Source organism: Camelus dromedarius, chromosome 4 (genome assembly GCF_036321535.1).
Source record: "Camelus dromedarius isolate mCamDro1 chromosome 4, mCamDro1.pat, whole genome shotgun sequence".
NCBI classification, from domain to species: domain Eukaryota; kingdom Metazoa; phylum Chordata; class Mammalia; order Artiodactyla; family Camelidae; genus Camelus; species Camelus dromedarius.
The window spans coordinates 84,791,931-84,811,364 of record NC_087439.1 but is presented as its reverse complement, the minus strand read 5'-3'; positions in this window follow the sequence as shown (position 1 = coordinate 84,811,364).

The following is a 19,434-nucleotide window of genomic DNA, read 5'->3' as shown; positions in this document are numbered from 1 at the left end:
GTGTCCTTGTGTTCCAAAGGCCAACTTCCAAATACCATCACATTGGAAATTAGGTTTCAACATGTGAATTTTGATGAAGACAAAAACATTCAAGTCCAGAGCAAGGACCAAAGCAACAGATGAAAGTCATACTGGGGTTGAGAGTCTGATACCTAATGAAGATTAGAGACCAGTGAGTCTTGTGGTCCAACAGAAGCTTGTAGTCAGTCCCCTGCTGATTTTGTTTATCAGAAATAACTTCAGATCTTCTTATCAGCCCCATCCATAAGGTGGCACTAAGTTTTAAAAGATTCGAGACCCTGGTAGTGTTGGTGGCATCACCCAATCAGGAACTCCCAGTCCTCCTTCCAGACCAAATTCAGATCAGCTAACAAGATCCTTGAGATCTCTTTGTTTGGTGGTATGATTCTAATCATTTTGTAGGAGCACACTAATTATTTCAAAGTCTGTGACAGTTCTCCAGAAACAATACATGTGATGAGACCACTTCATCCCCTGCCTCATCAGCATCTTTCCCCTCTAGAACCAGCATCTCTCGGTGGTTTCTGGCAGCTGTGTATCTTGCTTGATATCTTCAACAGGCACTCAGTAAAACCAAGAGAAGTAAAGCAAGGTCTTCACCCTGTCCACGTGAGAAAGTAAAGAGGGAAGAACACCACCTTGGCTCTTGAATGTTTCCAAAAAAGAGATGGTTTAATGTTAAAAACAAAACAAAACACAGAGAATTTTGTATCAGGTTGAAAGGAAGAATGTTGAAACTAATGATCAAAATTATGGAAATGTAGGTAGAGAATGTTCCAGGAAATAAATCACTATGGATGAGAAAGAAGGAAATAAGAGCAGTAAAAGAACAAAGTCTTCTCACTGAATAAAGTACGAACATTTGTATGCACCAAAAGAGTGACAGGAAACCAGAACATGTCATTCCGAAATCAGGAGATGTTTGTTTAATTAATATTGGTCAATGCCCTGAATCACTTTACTTCCTGTTGGTTTAATCATAAAAAATGAAACAGAATACAAAATGTTCTAAAGACTATGCAATTCAAATTAAGTATTTATCTAGGCAGTAAACCTCTTAATTAGTGGCTTTCAAACAATTTTAACCCTGACCCAGATAAGAAAGATATTTAACATCAAAATCTGGTGTACACACACACACACATTCTCTCACTAATAAAAGTTTCACATTATCTTTACTACAGGCAATGCATCCTGGTATTTTCTTTCTAGTCTATTTGATTTTATTCTATTTCTCATTTTTTTTTTTAATGCTGTGAGAGACCCACTATATTTATTTCATCATTCACTATGGGCTGCAGCTTACATTTTGAAACATATTCATTAAATGGCCTGATAAGAAATGTCCTAATTTTTAAGGCAACACCTGCTGCTGCTGCTTTTGAGAAATCTCAGATCTGGGTTACCATGGAAGCTTTCTTCAGCTCAAGCCCACAGCCAGAGTTCCTGGAATGTGAGCTAGACTTCCCAGCTATGTTTCCAGTGGTTTTCTCCTGTCTCTTAGGGAGATATCGTTCCCATTCCTCCTCCAAACTGCCTGGGAAACCAGTGCTCTTCGCAAAACAGAACAGCATCCTCAGGATAACTGCTCCCTCTCTTCACCCATCTTCCCTGGGACAATAAGGATGGGGTCTGTCTCCACTTGTGGTCACAGCTGGCCTTAGCTCTGGCTCCACTCCACCAGACTCTCTCTTCTAGTTTCACTGCTAAGCCTGGCAATCCTGCTCGGGTACCTCTTCCATCACGCAGAAGTGCTACTGCAAATCCGACTCCTGGGGCACTGCCCACCATGTCTCTGAGATTATTACTGGTGTGCAGAAGACCCCTCCATCTGAGGGTCGGTTCCTGATCTCCAGCCAAACAGGACTGTGCTGATCTAACTGCACTGAAATGGAGATGCCATCCTTAGAGGAAGCTATTCAGCATGGGTGGGAGGGGGGTGGTCTCCATTCAAAGAGCTGAGATTAGAGACTCATCTCCTTGGAAGTCTTCCCTGTGACTCAAAGCAGGACATTGACCAGAGACTTCACCCTAACTTAGGGCCCCCTCTGTTTCCCCAAGACACTCTCCCCAGTATTTTTTGTGTGGCATTCTCTCTCTTCCAGGAAGGGTGGGTATTGACCTAAATGCAAGGGATATATTGAGTATCCTCGAGACCATCTTCACAGACCCTGGGCCAAAGAGCATAAGCCCTGATATGTCATGAGTCGTGAGCATTTAAAACAAATATGGATCTGAGTATGAAATGGTGGCCATCGGTTACAAAACTATATTCAAATTGCTATATAAAAACTCATTCACAAGTAAAATCATCTTTCCTTACAAGGACATTGTTGAGGGGTTCAGTGTGCTGTTGAACTTCCAGCACAAAGTAGGAAGTTTTGGTATTATGGACATGTAAAGGGAGTATTTTAGTGTTTTTAGTATACAACCCTCTATATGGTGAGTACTCAGAAGGATAGTTACTGGTTAAATACAGGAAATTTTAAGAACATTAATTTAGTTTATAGACTAAAAAGACTTAGTTAGAGGGACTCTAGGATTAATCTAATTTGCTACCGTTGCTATTTGCATTCCACTTTCCTGCATTAGTTAGGAATGCATTTGGCTACAAATAAAAGAAAAGTATGACTGCCTTGGCTTAAACAAATAAGGATGTATTTTTCTCACACAGCTAAGTGTCTGGAGGTAAGCAGCTCAGTGATGTCAGACCTGATTCTCCCTGACTCTCCTGGCCTTTTCCTCATGGTTTCAAGATGGTTTCTGCAGCTCTTAACGTCACATCTGCATTCGAGGCATAATAAAGGGGTAAGGTGGCCTCCAGTCACATCGCTCTTTTCTTATTAGGAAATCAAAAGCTTAATGGAAATCAAAAGCTTATTAGGAAATCAAAACCAAAATGTCCCCAAAGGGAATTTCTCTAAGGTCTAAGGTTCTCTAAGGTAAGAACTAGGTCATTTATTTACTTACCAATAAAATTGAGGTGTAGTTAAAAAGGGAAAAATTAGAGAATGGATATTAAATAGGCAATTGCAAGTGATGGCCAAATTTCCACAACCAGAGACCGTTTATCCTTGTGTGAACATCTTTAGGGCACGAGGACAGCCTGTCCCACTTTTAGCAGTTCTAGATTGCTCTTTTTATTTTGAACCAGAACCTGCCTCCCTGTGACTTATCCCTACAACCTCTGGTTCCACCCTGTGGGGCTATATAGATAGATTGGAACATTTTTTTCTTGGTGACAGAGCAATATTTACAGATACCTGTCATTTCTCCTCTAATTCTCTTCCTATCTACATGAAGCATCTCTAGCTGGGTGGGTCTTCATGTGACATAACTTAAGCATTTTCACCTCTCTTCCATTTTCTTTCCTCTGGGTTTGTTTCAGTGTGTTGACGTTCCTACTGGCTTTGCTGCCCCAGATAACATCATTGATTAAAGGCTGAGCAAAACCAGAGAAGTCAGAAGATGGTCTCCATCATTGCACATTACCATCAAGGCAGCATGGCTTGCATTGTCATCTATGCACTTCCTGGTAATTCAACCAACTAGAGACTATAAATCTCTTCCATCTTTAATTTTCCTTTACTTATGAACTTGGTCGAGGGATCCTAGAGCAGAATTCATATTTACCAGTAGTATATTTTGTGGTGTTTGATTTGACTTTTATTTCTAGTTTATTGAGTTCTTTTCAGATTTCACTTATCCAGGGCATCAGTCATTCCTCCCAGAATGACATTCTCTGCAAATAAGATAAATTTACATTATTTGTAACTTCATATAAATCCCTATTAAGTATTTTCAACAAGAAAGTCAGGGTAAACTCAACCTACCCCCAGTGACTTCTCCCTAAGGTGTAGCTGAACAACATTTATTTAGGGTCCTTCAACACATGAATTCACGTCATGATCATTCAGCCCACATTTTACCTTGAGTCCTAAGGATGTAATGAGATCTTCTTTCTACTCTTTTGCAAAAATTCTGTCTCCTAATCAAATAACTTAGAAACCTGAAGTTAGTGGGAGGACTTTTCTCAATGAGTTCATTTTAGTTCGTAGGCAGCACTGATTCCCCTTCTGAAGTTCTTCAAGTTAACCTTTGCATAATCTAGTCTAGAACTTTTTATGATCGTGTTGACGTTATTATACTGGAAATACAGCACAAAATTTGGAGCTGAATCACAGTAACTGTTATGAAATTGCACATTGAACCCAGGGTTACCACAAATGTGAAAATTATGTGTAATTAAAGTTATCTTTGAAAATCCATTAAACGACTCACAAAGTATAGTATGCCTGGCATGTCGTGCACAGTCTTGTACAGAAATCCTTCTCCTATCATCAAAGATTGAGAACCACTGAGACAGGATAAAGAAAGTTACAAAGGAAGCCCATTATGGAACATTTAAAACATTTTCTCAAATTCATCTCTAACAGTAAATGAGGGAACTGTGGAAAATTCTAAATTATCCCTGCTTGTTAGTAAAATTTAATTTGTGTTGTTTTAATATGAACCCTTTATAAAATTAATACATTGTAATTGGTTTTTCCCTGTTGGTATGAAGATTGAAAGTTATTATTTATGAAAGTACCTAGCGCAGGGTCTGACACCTAGTGGATTTGAATCTAAATCTTTCTAGATTAAATATAGATAGATACACTATTCTTTGAAAGTTTGGAGAAAAGATTTTGACCACCGATACCTTATTTTTCCAAAGCAGTTCTTCTCTTTCATGACCTTGGGCATTAATCCTGTAATTCCTTAGCGGAAGCTGATCCTTGTGATTCGTTCTTACAATAATGAAATTGTGGAGTTGAAGGGCAAACTTCATTTTAAAATGGCCCTTCGTTGGCATGACTGACTTTATCATTTATCAGCTATGTGACCTTGGACAAAGTTAGCATATTTGAACAGATTTCCCTATCTTCAGAAAAGGTTACTGATAATTGCATCAATGACTTAGGTCACATATGTAAAGCACCCAGCTCAGAGCAGGTCCATGTGTCTATGTTACACATCAAAGTCACATTTCAGGAAAAGACAGTTTATTTCAAAACGACTTATAAAGGGAAATTATTTCTATAAGAATTAATGTAAAAAGTCTATCTAGGTTACCCCAAAGCCAGCATTCAGTTCTTTTTATCCATTAACATTGCCTCCAACCACATTAAATAACAGTTTAAAATGAATTACATATATGATTAAATATAATAAAATGTTTTGTGTAATCATTTTTTTCCTTTAAAATGTTGGCTTTGGGTGCATTAGTTTCCCAGAGCTGCTGGGAACCAGGTACCAAAGTACCAATGTAACCAAAGTAACCAAGTACCAAAAACTGGGAAGCTTAAAACAGAAATTTGTCGTCTCATTTCTGAAAGTTACGGGTCTGAAATGACGATGTGGGCAAAGCCATGCTCTCTTTGACAACTCGAGGGGAGAATCTTTCCTTGCCTTTCCTAGATTCTGGTTTTTGCCAGTAATCCGTGGCACTCCTTGACTTTAGAGGCATCACTCTAGTCACCTGGCTATCTTCTTTCTGTGTGTCTTCACACTGTCTTCCCTCTCTATGTGTCTGTCTTGGTACCCAAATTTCTCCTTCTTATAACAACAACGGTCATTTTGGACTAAAGCCCAACCATAATGACTGCATTATAAATTAATTACCTATGTCAAGATCCTTTTTCCAAATAAAGTCACATTCTGAGGTGCTGGGATTAGGATTTCAACATATCTTTCTTGGAGGGACCATTCAACTCATAACAATAGACCTGAGCAAAGAATTATGGGGCCCTACTAGCTGTTTGAGCAAAGGTGATGGCCACAGACGCTAACTTTGAGAGGTGGGCATTGGGCAGAACGGGAGGAGGGAAAGGAAAGATTTTCCGTATCCCCTTCGGTTAACTTGATATTTGTAGACGTACATGGAGATGCACAGAAAGAATGAAAAGTTTGCTTAAGACCTAAAGTCTTGCCATTTTTAGCCCTTTCATAGTAAAAAAGGCTTCAAGTGTCCACTGCTTGTCATTATGAATCTTAGTGTTCAGAATAAGTAACAAGAAGGAAGACTTTACTCTCTCTTAGCCCAGGTCACAGCATAATTTAGCACCAACTTGAATGCATCCAGCACCAACTAGCAGAGGAAATGGATAATAATACATACCAGTCTGACACCTAATGAGCACCTATGCCAACACTCAATAAGTATTAGTTATTGTTCTCCATCCCGTTGACTGTCAAATCCCGCAAAGCTAATTTTATGCAACTTGCTTTAGCAACGAAGAACACCACCTGGACAGAATACTCACAGTGTCTCAGAAGGAGGATTTCAAGGAAGACTATTCACAGGATTGGGTGTTGACGCTCAAGTGATATAAGGCTGATTTTTCTATACAGAGAACCAATTGATATTGGGCACAGTCTATGACATAATGGTTTAGGTTTGGTGGGCACAGGAAGGTAAGGGTTTAGATGAGTAAGCTGTCATCTGATAGGTAAGCTCTTCACAGGTGGGTAATCCATTTCCTGATAAGAGAGCTGTTTCCCAGATACTTATTATTTTCCTAGATACATTAGTTTGCAAGAATCTTCTAAAGCAAGTAGCTAAATTATGCATTTGTTTTCTCTTATCTTCCTGGGAAAATTTCCAGAACATATTAAAACAAGTGTCATCAGTTCTCACCTCCCTCATATTCTTGGACACAGCCAGAAATGATTTTACTTGAGGAATCTAAATCCAGTGATCATTAAGGAGTAAGATGATTGGTATAGTTTAGAGCACAATTTTCAGTAGATGAAAGGATCTGCCTTTTTCTGTGATAGAAAGACTGCAGACATACCTATACGCCCTTTATAAGACATATCCCATAAACCTGTGGTCATAGTAGGTGCTAAGCACATCATGGTCACAGCTCTCTGGGTAGGCCAGAGAACCTTTGGCTGTTTTATGACCCTGATTTTACCCATAACCTCCATTTTCCATTACGAATGCTTTTGATCGCCAGGGAATAAATGTGTGAGATCTTGAATGAACTAATAACTGAATGAAGAAAACCCATCTCTGCAGTTATAAACAGAGCTCAAAATACATAACCTTCAAAGAAGCATTTCTTACAAAGCTCAGCACATTGGCCAGAAAGTCAATATACTCCTCATCTGCTGTCAAGGTCTACTGCACACCATGTAAATGAACTGAGTTAGGAAATATTGATATGATGGCGCTGAAAGAGATCTCCATTATCAGTACTGGACATCAGAACTGAAGTATACGGGAAGCAGGGCTAACAGACAGGTGTGAAGCTGCCAACTGGGGGAATTTTTCTCTAAATAAACGGAACTATGCTGAAACAGCAACTTTCTCCCTGATAGCAGATCAGCATTTCTTCGGCTCTGACTGCCATATTTTCTGCAATAGCAATCACTGGTTTGATGGCATCAGCATCATTTCTGGTCCTTGTTTTGAGACAAGTTATATTCCACTGGAAAATTTCTAGCATGGGAATGTATTTTGGTATAATGTTTTGTTGCCATCAATACCAAGAATAAAGACCAAAGAAAACCAAAGTCTTCTTCTAGAGAATCTTAGCAGTATTGCTCGCAGCTTTAAGCAGATCTCTTTTAAGAAAGCAGCCTAACGTGAATATTCATGACCCTAACCTTGATGATTGCTAGCCAAGAAGCATATTTGCAATTGCACAAGGGGTAGCCTCTATATAAAACTTGAACAGGCTAGCTTGAGAGCTGGTGGGAGGAAGAGAATTGGTAGCAACTGCCCCAACAATAAATTTACACACCCTCAAGTTCTCAGATCCCATATTTACTTTGAGACGATTTCCTAACTCAACAGATATCTCCAGTCCTCTCCCTGATCACCTGGATAGTACCACAACCTGTGTTTCTCAACTCACTTGGCTGATTTCACATACTTGGAGCAGATTTATTCTACTCTTGACTGATAAAATTTTGTTCTTCTGAGGGTCAGGATGTCACAGGAGGTAGCTGAGGGTGGTGGGAAACAGACTGGGCTCCCCTGACTCTGCTCTCCTAAACTGGATTTAAACTCTGATCTGATGCCAAACTCCATGTTTCCTATACTGCTTATTCATTTAATAACATTTCAGAACTTTTCATAGACCAGAGACCTTAGAGAAAATAGATGGAATAATTAAAATAGATAACTTGAAGAGAGTTTAATAAAAAGACTACTTAAAAGGTTCAGGGATGGTGTAAGGAAACCACAAGGAATAACTAGTGAGGTACTTGATGCAGGAATACAGATGTGGGGCATGAGAAGGGCTGTGTCCCGGGTCTCGGTTGAGCCCCTGGGACGTGCCCCGCCAAGTGTGGGTCCTTGGCTTCACGCAGGAAAGAATTCAAGAGCGAGCCACCGTTGAGTGAAGGTAGGTTTATCCAGAGAGATACACTGAAAGGCAAGAGAAAGGCCACAAAGTGTGGGGATTGGGTGCTCAGATTAAAAGTAGGTACACATTCCACAGACAGAATGCGGGCCGCCTCTGAAGAGGGAGAGAGAAGGGGGCAGCCGCGAGGTGCCACGTTGCTGGTTTTTATGGGCTTGGTGGCTTCATATGCTAATAAGTGGAAGGACCAGTCTAAGGGGAAGGGGCTGGCATTCCCAGGAAGTTGGCCATTTTCCATTTTTGACCTTTTGTGGCTAGCCTTGGGATTGCCATGGTGCCTGTGGGCATGTTATTCACCATGTTACTATATTACAATGGGCGTATAATGAAGCTCAAGTTCTACTAGAAGTTGAATCTCTCATCATCTTTAGCCTCAAGGCCTACTGGGGGTTGAATCTTTCACCATTTTGATTTTAATTGCTGTAGCATTCCTTAAATGGCTGTGCCCTGCCCCCTTCCTGTCTCATTCCCCCCTCAGAGATTTTACTCCCATAATCTTACGGGGTTTCAGAGGGGCAAAAGTCCGTATTCTGAAACTGCTTCCAGGCTGAGTAGGGGTGTAGACTGCCAATCAGGGAGTAAAAAATCTCTGAATGCCTAATCTAGGGGACCCAAGGGCAGGACAGCCTTTTATTTTTGCATCCAAGGGCTGAGGGTATGGGCTGGAATTGTTGCAAAGCCATCACCTGATGTGGGGCTGCTGTAACCCACTGTTTCCATTGACTTTTGATGAATTTTCTTGAAGATGAAGCACCTTTGTAAAAACAGCCTGACATTCTTTAACCGTAAAAAAGACTTATAAGGCATGGTTAAACATTTGTAATTACCATTACACGATATTATTATTATTATTATTATTTTTAAACAGGTACCTGAGGTCTTGTATTGCCTCGCAAGCATAGGTCTCTCCTGGTTCTTGTTGGGGCTTATAAGTTACAGGTTTTATTCTGGACAGATGTACCCAACTAGCAATTCCTCATAGCTTAACAGCATTTGGGGTGCTCAGTAGTGCCTGATATGGTCCCTTCCATTTTGGCTGCAGCTGGTCTTCAGGGGACCCCCTCCTTCCAAGTTTTTAGTAAGACAAAGTCCCCTGATTGGACAGGGACTTCAACCTTTTCCTCTATGGGAAAAGGGCAACACTTTATTTCCATATTCTTGGAGAGCCTTTTGAACTTGACTTAAAACTAACAATCTAGGAAACTGATGTGCGAGTTTTCTCATCAAACAGGAAATCTGAAGTTAAAAAGGGGCTTCCATACATCATTTCAAATGGGCTAAGTTTTAAAATTCCCTTAGAGGCCGTCCTTATTCTTAGAACGGCTATAGGAAGGAGGGGGACCCAGGTTTCTGAAGTCTCCTGACATAGCTTAGCAAGTGTTCTCTTTAGAACATGATTTGCTTTTTACACCTTGCCTGAAGATTGGGGCCTCCAGGAAGAGTGGAGGCGATAGTTAGTACCCAGAGTGGAGGAAACCTGTTGAGTCACCTTGGCACTGAAGGAGGGTCCATTATCACTCTGTAAGCTTTCTGGTAGCCCAAATTTTGGGATTATTTCTTTGAGCAGAAATTTTGACATTTCTATTGCTTTTTCCATTCTGGTGGGGATAGCTTCTACTCATCCTGTAAAGGTGTCTATGAATACCAACAGGTATTTCCATCCCTTACAAGAAGGCATCTGGATAAAGCCCATTTGCCAATCTTCCCCTGGATAAGTTCCCTGATGTTGTGTGGGCTGGAGTAGGGGTGTGGGTATAGGATGACTCCCTGGGTCTTTGCGGGCACAAAGTTCACAGGACCTAGTGACTTCCTTAACCATTTGGGACAGTCCCTTGCCTAGAAACACTTGAGTGATTAGTCTGAGCATGGAGTCCTGCCCTAGGTGGGTGGACTCGTGGAGATGCTTCATTATTTTCCATTGTTTGTCCCCAGGAATGAGAAGCTTACTATCTTTTGTCAGCCACCCTGAGAGATTCTTCTCTAGCCCCCTCTGTTTAGCCCATTCGACCTCTTCAGGTGTATAGGATGCCACCTTTGGGAGAGACTGGTCCTCAGGTGGGAGAACTGCAGCTTGTGAGACCGGCTATTCTCTGGCTGCAGCTTCCACAGCCTTCTCTGCGAGGGCGTCCCCCTGTATAAGGGAAGAATCGCCCTTTTGGTGATCCCTGCAGTGCATGACTGCAACCTCTTTTGGAAGCTGGACTGCTTCTAGGAGTTTTAGAATTTTTGCCTGGAATTTAATGAGTAAATCCCTTCCCAACAAGGGGATGGGGCACTCAGGCATGAGCAAAAACTGATATGCAAAGGTAAAATATTTTAGCAGGCAGCTAAGGGGGGCTGTAAATCGCTTGGTTTGGGGCTTTCTGTCAATCCCTGTTACTACACAGGGTTGGGAGGACAAGGGTCCAGGGAAATCAGTCAGCACAGAGTAGGCGGCTCCAGTATCTAATAAGAAAACAACTTTTCTACCTGCCACATCAAGGGTTACCCGAGACTCCTCCAGAGAAATGACCAGGTGTCCTGTGGGAGCCATGGAGGGTCCCGGGCCCTGTCGGTCTTCAGTCATCTCGGCCATCACAGGTTTGGGAGCCCCAAGGCCCCTTCGAGACTGGGGGTAGTCCTGCTTCCAGTGGCCTTTTTGTTTGCATATCAGGCAGGGTCCCCTTGGACCGTCCCCATACATGGGGCATTCATTTTTCCAGTGGCCCTCCTGGCCGCACTTAAAACAGGTCCCTTTTTGGCAAGACAGTGGCTCTGATCCAGGCATCCTGGATCCTGTCCTTGCCGTGGGTCTTCTTGAAGGAGGGTAACCCTGAGGTGGCGCAGGGGTTAGGGCAGCCGCTAGGAACTGTGCCTTTCGCTGCTGTCCCTGGATCCTTCTTACCTCTCCAACCCTGTCTTTGTTGTTAAATACTCCAAACGCCAGATCCATGAGCTGATTCCTGGGGGTCTGGGGTCCCAGAGATGTCTTTTGTATTTGTCCCCTGATGTCTGGTGCCAACTGAGTGATGAGGTGGGTATTTACCAGGGCTTCCCCTTCAGGGGCTTCGGGGTTAATATTAGCGTACTTTTTAAATGCCTCCACTAAGCGGCCCTGGAAGAGGGCTGGATTCTCATCTTTTCCCTGTATTACCTCCCTGACTTTGTCATCGTTGATGGGTTTAACAACACATTTTTTCATCCCCTCTATGAGGCAAGTTACCATGTGGTTTCTACATTCAAGCCCTCTACGTCCCTGTTGGTAGTACCAGTGGGGTCTTGGTCAGGGATTGCTAACACCCCACCCCCAAGTAAGGTAGATTTTGTGTCCCTGGTTGCAGGCAGCCAGTTCATCAGCATTCACCTGGGCTGCACTGAGGATCCAGCTTTTTTCCTCAGAAGTGCAGCAGGTTGAAAGGAGGACCTGTAGATCCCTTCAGGTAAGCTCATAGGCCATTGTCAACCTGGTAAATTCCTCCATGAACCTACTGGGGTCCTCAGAGAAACGTCCAAATTTCTCCTTGCAAGTAGCCAAATCAGTCATAGAAAAGGGGACTTGAACTCTGATTGTTCCTCCATCTCCAGCTGGCACTTCCCTTAAGGGGCAGAGTTTGGTAGTAGGGGGTTGGTAGGTGGCCCCACTTCGAGTAGTACTGGCAGGACTTTCCTCCAGTGAGGGAGATGGTGGAGAAGACCGTTTCCCCTCAGAGTTGGGGGAAATAGGAACTTCTGGCTGTGGACCTTGGGGAGCTGGACTCATAAGGGGGTCATCTAGAATATCAAGCTCCTGTGGGAGGAGATGCTTAGAGGGGATGCGGGCCAGGAATATCCGGCAGGAGTTCCTTAGACCTGCGTTTTGGTATAGAGTCAGGGACATTTGGACATATGGGATTTCCCCCCACACACTCATTTACCTCCTCTTTAACAAAATAGGCCTAGCTACAAGGTGGCATTGTAATTTAACGATCCAGGCTTTGTCCAGACGTCTTGGCCCCCTAGTTTGTATTGGAGTCATGCAGTATTACAAAGGAAAATTAATTCCTGTTTCTTCAAACTATCCTTTTAAAACTTTTTCCAATTTACTAATATGCATCCTAACGGGGAGTCCTTTGGGGTACTTGTAGTTGTCCCCATTTTGGTAAGAATGTCCTATCCGTGAGCCTGAGGTGGCTCCCTTGGACTAGTTAAGGAAAGGAGCAAGGGCCAGAGGGAGAAAAGGTGACTAGAGTCCCAGGGTCTAAATCCTTTAGAGGAAAGGAGACCTTGGTCCTGAATCAACTAAGCAAATTATGTTTTGTGAAAGAGAAACAAATGGCGTTGAAAGGTGGAAACCTAGAACAAAGCAGGAATGCTGTAGCCACAACGCCTCTTAGACCAGAGACCCGCAGGCACACCGAGGGAGCGCCCGCCTGCGGCTCCCACTCAGGGGCACTGTGACCTGCACTTGTGGAGAGCGCTCGCCGGCAACTCTCGCTCAGGGGTGCTTAGACCCGCGACCCCAAAGGGTGCTAAAACCTGCGACCCCACCAAGGGGTGCGAAAACCTATGACCCCACCGAGGGGTGCAAAAACCCGTGACCCGTGAACAGAGCACTCGCCGGTTACTCCTGTTCAGGGGTGCAAAACCCACAATCCGCAAAGGGAGTGCTCGCCTGCGACTCCCGCCAATGGATGCAATGAGGCCATATGCCCCGAGGGCACTCGGGGAGGGCTGGGCCGCACATTTTTAAAGGAGAACTCCCAGAGTCCCCCAGTTTGGGCCCCATTTTGCAGTTCTGGCATCCCGGAACCAGACCAGCACTGTGTAGAGAGATGGAATTGGTCTCAAAGAGCCACAGAGGGGAAGCTCACCCAATCAGGTTGCCAATTACTTGCCACGTGGTCTTAATTTGGATGTCCGAGTGGTCACCTTGGTGGATCTTCTCAAGTCCAAAGAGATTGATAGAGGAGGGAATGAGAAAAGATCAAGGAGAGAAAAGCCTTGGGCTTGGTGGGTTCCTTCACAGCTACAGAGCTGGTCTCTGCCAGATCCTGCAGGCAGCGTCAGCCGCCACCTAAGGGCTACTTGAATCTGCACGGCATGGGAGAAACCCCCTGCCACCTTCCAAAGAGAGGGGAGCCGCAGCCCAATAGGCGGATCGAGATTATGTCCTTTGAGCCCTGTTTCTTTATGTAAATGCCCCACACGTTGGGTGCCAGAGATGATGCAGGAAAACAGGTGTGAGGCATGAGAAAGGCTGTGTCCTGGGTCTCGGTTGAGCCCCTGGGACGTGCCCCGCCAAGTGTGGGTCCTTGGCTTCACGCAGGAAAGAATTCAAGAGCGAGCCACAGTTGAGTGAAGGTAGGTTTATCCAGAGAGATACACTGAAAGGCAAGAGAAAGGCCACAAAGTGTGGGGATTGGGAGCTCAGGTTAAAAGTAGGTAAACATTCCATAGACAGAATGCGTGCCAGTCTCCAAAGAGGGAGAGAGAGGGGGCGGCTGCGAGGCACTACGTTGCTGGTTTTTATGGGCTTGGTAGCCTCATATGCTAATAAGTGGAAGGACCAGTCTAAGGGGAAGGGGCTGAGATTCCCAGGAATTTGGCCATGGTCCACTCTTTGACCTTTTGTGGCTAGCCTTGGGACTGCCATGGTGCCTGTGGGCATGTTATTCACCATGTTACTATATTACAATGGGCGTATAATGAAGCTCAAGGTCTACTAGAAGTTGAATCTCTCACCATCTTTAGCCTCAAGGCTACTGGGGGTTGTATCTTTCACCATTTTGATGTTGATTGCTGTAGCATTCCTTAAATGGCTGTGCCCTACCCCCTTCCTGTCTCAGTTTTGGGGAAAAGCTTTGATAAGCAAAACTGAAGTAAGGGCAGCAAGGTGTGTGACTTTCTTCTGATTGATTGGTGCTCAGGTAACAGAGTGATGCTTCAGGAATCTTATGCTCAGCCTGAAGTTGCCATCTTCCCCATGGATGGGGGTCGTAGTTCCTGCAGAAGAACTCAAAGATACTGTTATGTATATTCCTTGAGGAGGAACCAGGACCCTGCCTCAAGGCTGCGCTATTGTTTCTTGACTGTTCTGCCCTTGCCTCTGAATATCCCTCCTTCTCTGGTTAGCAATTGTTTGAATCTGCCTTTTGGAACTCAGGGAAGATCAAGGAGGCTGAATGAAGCCTATTTCATACAAACAAGAAACGGGGGCAGGGGGCACGGAAAATGACTTGTACTAGGGTCCCGCTTTGCTTCACTCTCTCCTTGTTTGGCAGACAGCCACCTTCTCACTGTGCCTTATGTGGCCTTTTCTCTGTGAGTCCATTCCCTGGTGTCTCTTCCTCTTCTGTGTGTTGCATGTGTCCTAATCACCTCTTCTTGGTTTTGTTTTGTTTTTTTGGGGGGGGTAAGGTAAGTAGGTTTTATTTTATTTATTTTTAGAGGAGGTACTGGAGATTGAACCCAGGATCCTGTGCATGTTAAGCATGCCCTCTACCACTTGAGATATGCCCTCCCCCCAATCACCTCTTCTTATAAGGATACTAGTCAGACCGGTATTGTTACTGAAAAATTGGCCTCTGCACCCCGAAAAGTGAATTCAAACTTTGAGACAGAGTTTGAGGAACAAAGAAAAAAGCAACTTTATCGCTTTGCCTGGTAAAGGGGAATCATAGCAGGCTGTGAATCCACCTCGGGGTTGGGGTCTTGAGGTTTTATAGAAAAACTGGATGGAACAGAAAAGGTTATAATCAGGGCATTTTACAGGGTGTTACAGTCTCTTCATCTTGCTAAGAACTTGCTGTTGTTACAGAGGAACTGAGGAGAGACTGCCCATGTTCTTAAGGTTCAGTCCATGACCTTCTTTCAGGACTTCTAGGGTAAAAAAGGATTAAGTTATTCTAAGAAAAGAGTGCATAGGGAGGGCCACCTGATAGTCATAAGATCAGTTTAGCTAAAAAGTATGAGCCTGAACAACTCAACAGTCGTCTTGTTAGTTTTCTACTCTGTCAGTATAGGGCCCTCTCTAATGGCCTCATTTTCACTTATTATCTCTATAAAGGCCATTTTGAAGTGGGAGTAAAGGGGGCAGGGCACAACCATTGAAGGAATGATGCAGCAGTTGAGGACAAACTGGTTAGAACCAAGATGGTGGAAGATTCGACTGACAGGAAACCTTGAGCCTCATGGCAACCCATGGGTGCCATGACAGTTCCTAGGCTGACCACAAAAGGTCCAAAGGGGGGGGGGGCGTTTCCTGGAAATCCCTGCCCCTTACCCAAAGTAGTTAGAATAATCCTTCTACTCACTAGCATGTGAAATTACCGATGCCATAAAACCTAAAAACTCTGCACCTCATGGTCACTCCCTCTCTTGCCTTCTGAGACACCCCACACTCTGTCTATGGAGTGTGTCTACTTTTACTTTAAACACCCCACACCTCTCAGCTTCTGTCCCTCTCACCCTTTTGAGATGGCCCACATTCTGTGTACAGAGTGTGTATCTCCTGAGACGTTTCCTCTTCTTAGTGAGACAGACCCCACTGTGTCTGTGGAGTGTGTCTCTCTCTAAATAAACCTGCTTTCACTTGACCATGCCTTGCTCTTGAATTCTCTCCTGCGTGAGGCAAGAACCTGTTCTCCCACAACAATTTCTCCAATTACAGTCACATTTTGAGGTACTAGGTTAGGCCTTTGATGTATGAATTTGGGGGAGACACAACTCAGCCCATAATCATGGAGATTATATTTGATTTCCTCTCTCCTGGTACTGTTGAGAGGATATATATAAGGAATACGGTAAAGAGCTAAACTATACAACCATAAACCTCGAAGCACTAGGAACCGAGAACATCATACTTCATAGGGAAGTACTTTTCCCCTGTGACCAGAGGCCTGTATGAGCAGTGATTTGCTCTCTGTCATGATACTTGATGTAAAGATGGATTGATGTCGCTTCCTCTCACAAGGACACCAGTTGTATTGGATCAGGGCCCTACCCCAATGGCTACATTTTAACATTATTGCCTCTTCAAAGACGTTATCTCCAAATATGGTTACGTTCTAGGTACTTGGGTTTGGGATTTTAAAATATGGATTTGTTGAGGAAAGGGGGTCACAATTCAGCCCATTAACAGGTTAAGGCAGGATGCTGTGACGGGGAGGACCACTTCCGACATCACACGGGGGAGAGATGAGGCCCAAGAGGAGGCTGAGTAGAAGGGTCTGTGGCTTAGGGAACCTGTGGGACCCCAGCAAGGCCTCAGGTAGGAAGAGGCTGAAGAATCCTTGGCTCTTCTCCTTGTGGGGAGTGAGTGCTGGGATGTGGTTTAAATTCCAGGCCTGGAATGTGTGCCGAAGGCGCCCTCAGCTGCCTGGAGGGGTTGCGCTTGTTGTGCTGGTTTGCATGTCTGTCTTTCTCAACTCTGGGGGTCCTGGGGTCAAGGACTGTCATCCACTCATCTTGGCGTCCCAAGGGTCTAGGGACCTGAAACAGTGAAGGAACACAGCAAAGCTTGTTAAAGAGATTAATAAGTCTCTCCTAATGGAGACCAAGAATGAATTAATACCTCGCTTTCGAACCACCTGTGACTGGGATGATCAGCCTGTCAGTTCTATGTTCATTTTTACCTTGGTCTCAAACTCTGGTTCCAATCCATCACCCCTACACAGTGTGTGTGTGTGCACACACACACACACAGTACAGTCCTCTGGCTAGATCAAGAAAAGGTGGCACAATCTCCACAAAGGAAGTACACACCTGTTTGTCTAAAGGCAGATTCAGTCAGTTCTTCACCAGCTCATGAGCCTTTGTTTATGAGAACTGTTAATAACCATGGGTTAAACTTTTACTTGAAAAACAAAGTTCTTACTCTGCCCTTTCTTCCTACCTCCCTTAACCCTGCCTTATCTCAACGCCTCTGGCAGGAGGGAAAGGTGGCCCACGGGCAGTGAAAGTGGTTATCTTGTCTACTCTCAGGATCTAACGTGTGTGTAGGTCACGCATTACGTTTTTTTAGGCAATACTTCCTACCTTGCTGTGTTAGCTAATAACACAGCTCAATTTTTCAAGCCAGTGGAGTCTCTTCTGTAACCCATACTGGATAAAATGGTGTAGCCAAAAAACGTCAAAAGTCTTAAGGCTGGAATATAGATACGAGCCCTGTTTAATCCAAATGTCTAGGATAACAGAATGACCTAAGAGAAAATGCTGTCTAGATGAAGTGAGCAGGAGGCCGGACAGTTGTCTGATTGTATACACCTGGCCTGGTGTTTCCTCTGAAGTCTACACTCGGGAGGCTGACAGTCAGTCCACCTTTGTATCAGGTAGCTGTGATGGAGAGAAAATTAGGGGAAAGGTACTATTATGTCACAGCGCAGGGTAATCTTCTCAGTTCCTAATGCTGAGATCTTTACAATTGTATAGCTTAGAGCTTTACAGTATTCCAAATGTATGTCCGCTCAGCAAATGCCAAGAAACAGGAAAGCAAATCATCTCCGTGATTAATTGGCTGAATTGTATCCCCACCTCCATTCCTGTGTTGAAGTCCTAACTCCTAGTACCCAAAGAGTAAGTGTATTCAGGGCCTTTTATAGAGGTAATTAAATTAAAATGAAGCCATCAGTGTGGGCCCTAGTACCATCTGACTGTTGTCTTTACATGAAAAAGAGATTAGGACACACAACAGAAGAGAAAGAAGTGGCCAGGAGTTCCAGCTCACAGAGAAAAAGCTGGGGGAGGACCAAGGGAGAAGGTGGCCGGCCATCTGGCAGCCAAGGAGAGGGGCCTCAGGAGAAACCAAATCTGCCAGCATCTTGCCCTTGAACTTCTAGACTCCAGAACTATGAGAAAATAAGCTTGTGTTGTTTAAGTCACCCAGTCTGTGGTGTTTTGTTATGGCAGCCCTAACAAACCGATACATCCCATTTTACAGGAAGTGATTTGTCCAAGGTCCCAGCGCAAATTAGACTTGGACCAAGAACCTTAGGTTTTTCTTTTTCTTTTTTTTTTTTTTATCTTGTCTTCATTCTATTATTACATTCTGTCTTTCAATATAAAAAAAGAAACGTAGACATTTTACATAGCATTTTTAAAGTAACGTCAAATGTTTTCTCTTTATTATTATAAATGTATGCATGTTCGTGGTAGAAAATTTAACTTTTGACTAACAAAGAGAACTTAAAAGAAGAAAATATAAATCACCAATAATCTCATCAACCCCAGGGAACAGCCACTCTTCATGTGCTGGGGGCTACCCTTCCGTGCCGGTAGGAAATCCTAGTAATTCATGGACAGAAAATGGTCCCCCTCTGAATGGTCCCCAGCATTTCAGAAGGTTTTCCTAAGTATTTACAGCTCCTGTGCCCAGAAGCAAATATCCTCATGCTTGTTCTTTCCTCCTTACCCCACCTCCCTGATACCCTTTGTAAGGCCTCTTCTCAGTTGGCACAACTTCCCACCAACCAGCCTCCCAACTGCTGCTCCTACCAGTCTGGTAATTGGTGGGGAGAGGGGACAGCTCTCTGCTCTGTCATGTAGCTTTGCTCCAAACAGGCACTCAGACCCTTCCCCAAACCCCCTAAACACAGAGATCAGTTTACAACTTTTAACAAAAAGGATGGAAGAAAAGTACAACACAGAGAATGATGGATAATTCCTGTTCACATTCAGACCCACCTAAAAACCTTCAAAGCTGTCAGCTTTGAAGGATTTGATGAGAAGGCAGGCATTGGGACTTTGGAATGGGGCGAGGGGAGGAATTGGGGGTTCCAATAATATAGTAAGAGGGGGTGGGGCATAAACTGAAGTGGGAAAAAATACCACCTGTGTTTTCACTAACTTCTAACTAAATTACCTTAACCATTCAAATATGAACGTGGACCGTAAACCAAAGCAGGGTTAGCAGTACCCGTACCTCTGTCACTAACAGAAATCACAGATCTCTTCATAGCAAATTAAAGTTGTTGCAGATACACCAGATGTCCTTTACCCTCATCACTCTGAAAGGACAGTCGCAATTAGACCCACTGCAAGGTCA